Source organism: Macaca fascicularis, chromosome 7 (assembly GCF_037993035.2).
Source record: "Macaca fascicularis isolate 582-1 chromosome 7, T2T-MFA8v1.1".
In the NCBI taxonomy this organism is placed as follows: domain Eukaryota; kingdom Metazoa; phylum Chordata; class Mammalia; order Primates; family Cercopithecidae; genus Macaca; species Macaca fascicularis.
The window spans coordinates 6,313,833-6,318,400 of NC_088381.1; the positions used below are offsets into that span (position 1 = coordinate 6,313,833).

Here is a 4,568-nt window from a genome sequence, read left to right on the forward strand (position 1 = left end):
CTTGAGGTCAGGAGGTTGAGACCAGCCTGACCAGCATGGTGAAATCCTGTCTCTACTAAAAATACAAAATTAGCCGGGCATGCTGGCACATGCCTGTAATCCCAACTACTCAGGAGGCCGAGGCAGGAAAATCACTTCAACTAAGGGGGTGGAGGTTGTAGTGAGCCGAGATCGCACCACTGCACTCCAGCCTGGGCGACAGAGCCAGACTCCATCTCAAATAAATAAATAAAATAAAATTTACAATACTTAATAATACAGTCAGTATGTGTCATGTTACATGACAAAGGAATAAGAGTGGAAAGAAAATAGAGGCATTTTCTTAATACATGTATATATACAAGCATATTCTTTAAAAATATAGAGAAAAAGAATAACAATTACAATTCTCATTTCTGCAACTGGTCACATGGTCATGGGTGGTGTGTATAACTACTTTCTTCTACTACCCTTTCTGTATAATCCTTTTTCCTTCAGCAAGTGCCTTATCTGGTCCTGTTCTTTACCTGGCAGGGTGGCCCAAACTTTCATTCCTGAAGGGTCTAGGCTATTTGTAGTCCTGACTAGACTGCATTGTAGTAATTCTTCATTAACCGTAATTACAGGGCATGGTAATTACAGGGCATGGTAATTACAGGTGAAAGATGACCTAAGGGATCTTCTGTAGTAATTCTTTCATCTGTACCTCCATTGTGGAGTAGTAGTCCAATTTCACTTTAGTAGTCCCAATCAATCACCCCAGCCAACACCATAACTCTCTTCTTGGCCTGTACCAAAATATCACATCAACTTCATAATATGTACAGCTGTTATATGTCCATAAAATTTAAAAATAAAAAAACAAGGAAGAGGAGAAGGATAATATACCTCCCAATGTGAAACAGGCATTACAAATCTTGTAATTGGAGACTCAGTAAAACGGTTGTATAAAAGCTATGGGCAGTGTTTGTAGGGAGACCACAAGGAAGAGGGCAGCACCACAGGGTGGCGACGCCATGACCACCATGGCATTTAGGGGGACGTGATCTCATGCAGATTGGAGGAGCAAAGGAAGGAGTGGTTATCAAAACCCAGGAAAGAGAGGTCTGTGCAGAGACAGCTGTAATGGATGCAGCCAGCTGGGGCACAGCATAGGGAAGGAAACAGGGGAATAAACTCCATCCTCATTCTCCTCCCTCCCTTTGATCTCATTCCAGGACTCCCATGAGCTATACCCAAGCAGAATCTAGTGGGCAACAGAGCCTTTGGTGCAGCCCATGAGGGCATAGACAAGGCTGAGCACATGGAGACTGGGTGGGGGAATGCCACATGCACAATTCACCTCATTTGCCTTTTGACTCATAACTCATGGTAACCCAATAGCTGATGAGCATGCATTCCTTTACAGCTAATGAATTCGGAAGAAATGATCGAATTAGAATATTTGCTTTCTCAAACCCCTAATGAAATAATGGATGCAGGCAATGGTCATCATTGGCAGCTGGAACTATTATTTGGTAGAAAATTTTATAATGGATAGATCATCCTGATAACATCTGAACCCACAGATCAATATTAACATCAACAAAAGGAGACAGACAATAGGCACCTCCTGATGCAATATAATAGCAAGCAAACGCACTACACATACAGCATTCCTGCCAGAAATATTGAGCCTGAACCTAATCAAGACCATGCTTTACTACCAGTTTATAGGAACTACAAGGGACAGAGGAACGTGTTAAACACTCCGGGGCTGCAATCAGCAATATCTAGACTGTGGGATGTTCCACAGGGCAAAGAATCCAGTTTTATTAACAGACACTTTGCAAGATATAAAAATAGGGAAGAGGAAACCTACAGATAGATTTGAGACATAACCAATCTATGTCTGGACCTTTTGTGAATCCTAATTCCAACAAACTCGCTGTAAAAACTTTTCTGATGTGAAATGAGAGGTTTGAATGCTGACTGGAAAACTCGGCAATATTAAAGAATTACTGATTTTCAGGTATAAGTAACAGTATTATGGTTATGTTTTTTAAATTTTTATTTTTTTAATTTTATGTTTTGAGATGGAGTTTCGCTCTTGTTGCCCAGGCTGGAGTGCAATGGCAGGATCTAGGGTCACAGAAACCTCTGCCTCCTGGGTTCAACCGATTCTCCTGCCTCAGCCTCACCAGTAGCTGGGATTAAGGCCTTAGCCACCATGCCCAGCTAATTTTTGTATTTTCGGTAGAGACAGAGTTTCACCATGTTGGTCAGGCTGGTCTCGAACTCCTGACCTCAGGTGATCCGCCTGCCTCGGCCTCCCAAAGTGCTGGGATTACAGGCATGAGCCACCATGCCCGGCGGTTATGTTTTCTAAAAAAGAATCAATGTGTTTTGGAGACAAGTAGTGTAGGATTTATGTATGGTGTCTAATAACTGACTAAAAATAACTCAGTGGGGAGAGTGTGGAGTGGGTGAAGAAATGAACGAAACAAGATGGACTGTGTGTTGGCAATTTCGAAGCTAGGTTATTAGTACACACAAGTTTGCTATACTAGTCTCTCTACTGTGTATATTTTATTTTTTCCCTAATAAAATATGTAGGAAAAAAAAATTGCATGCAGAGGCTGTGAACTGTCTGTTACATAATCTCATGATGCATAATCAGCATTCAGGGACAGACGGAAAGCAGGAGCCCCCGGGAGTTGGAGATGTCTGCCCTGGAAGAACAACCACCTCAAGTGTTTCTAACACTGTGCTGGTCACAGGTTCCCAGTCCTTGCAAAGCTGTTCACCTCTCAGAGGCCCCTCAAGGAAACAGAGAATCCCCAGTGAGACAACGAGACTAACCGGGATTAAGCTTCTCTGTGAAATCGAGAGGTCATAGTTAGGGGAGTGAATATGAAAATGTCCATTCAGTCACTGAATTTGGCAATAGGATAGGAAGCAGAGCAGGAGGGTATATCACTTCAGTTGTGAGGCAAATGTATTATTCATTGGTACAGGAAAGGCATTTGGGAAGGTGATCAAATGCATATGCTTTATAAAGTCACATGCTCAGAAAACTTTGAAGAGCAGATATTTTCCTCTTTTTGAAACTATTTTATAACAGCATAAACAGCTGAAAGGCGTGAGCTCAGTCTATGTGCACCCATTTTCATACACCTTAGCGAGAGAAGGTTGAGTTCATTTATTAAAGTCAATTAATTTTTATTCAAGGAATTTCATGTCGTGATTTCTTCCACTGCCCATCAAGGTCACTTTAGATCCTCTAATGAGCTGGAGTTAAAATTAACCATTTTCAAAAATGACCTTCAAGTTAGCCCTTTTACATGAAACTGACGTTTATTTTAATCCAGTTGTTCCGTCAGCCCATAATTATTTTACTTTGGCTTCTGTCATCTCCTTTTAATACGGATATACTGATGAAGACTTCAAAACTCACCAGTAATCTTTGGGATCTGATTTCTTCCACCAATTTACTTTAGGGTCATTTTCAGTGTAGGTGGATCTGCCTGGTTCTCAAAGTGACACCTTCTCTAAATATGAACGAGTTCAAATCGTATTCATTCCCAAGTGATGAAATTCAAGAATAGTACAGATGTGTGGAATATGCCAATACCTAAGGTAAAAAAGTAAATTAACAGGTCTTTACTAAGACAGTTAATAAACTAATGACAGTTTAGTAACTGTCTTTTTCATACTTCAGCAACTGCCTTGTGGTCCCTTCCCACAGGTCTAACAAAAGTCCTGTGAGTAAAGTAAAACCACAGAGTTACTCTGTGACGCATTTCCAACAACATGCAGGCTACAGCAAAAGCCCTATCAGGATTAGACCTCAACGGAATGTTGAGTTTAAAAAGCAAGTCACCAAATATCACTTATGTAAAATTTATAAATATACCAAACAATAAACTACATCAATGTTTCTCTTTTTTGGTTTTAGGAATCTCTTATTCTCCTAAAATTACTGAAGATCCAAAGAGATTTATTTCATTTGGGTGGCATGTATTAATTTTTTGTATACAAGAAATTAAAGCTGAAAAAGTTTTGAAACACGAGAATGCGAGTATTCATTTCCTTAGGCAGCAGAGCAGTTACACCTTTAGGTAGCTCCACTGTAGCCTCATGAAAGAATGAGAGTAAAAAACTTTCAAATAATGTCTTAATATTATTAAGTGAACATATTTTATCTTATTTCCCCCCAAAAGAATGAAACCATTTTATCTTGCTTTCATACTTTTGTGATCCAGGGATCACACTTTGAGAACCAATTCACAAATGGTTTAGAGATATATTCTATTTAATACATTTAGTAAAATCATAAAAACGTGTCTTGGCAGCGCACCCTTTATAAGCAAAGGCTAAGTTATGCTGCAATAACAAATAACGCCCCATTTTTTTCCCATCCTTGTATGTCACATATCCATCGGCCATAGCATGGCACCAAATCCTCTTCCCTCTGGAATCAAGTAGATAAAGCACACACTCTCAGAGTTTGCCAGGCCCATGGCACATGGAAAAGAAAAAGTGAAACCACTTCTGCTGAAAGAGACAAGGATCATTTATGCCCACATTTCCCCGGCCAAAGCAATTCA

The 4,568-nt window shown here is 40.1% G+C and overlaps 1 non-coding gene across 1 annotated transcript; it reads right to left on the bottom strand.

Annotated features, from left to right (window-relative positions):
- Window positions 1-3,680: 3,680 nt before the first annotated feature.
- LOC123574990 (small nucleolar RNA SNORA18) lies at window positions 3,681-3,813 on the bottom strand. The gene has a single exon (XR_006700161.2). It is a non-coding gene; the product is annotated as a small nucleolar RNA SNORA18 (small nucleolar RNA).
- Window positions 3,814-4,568: the final 755 nt, after the last annotated feature.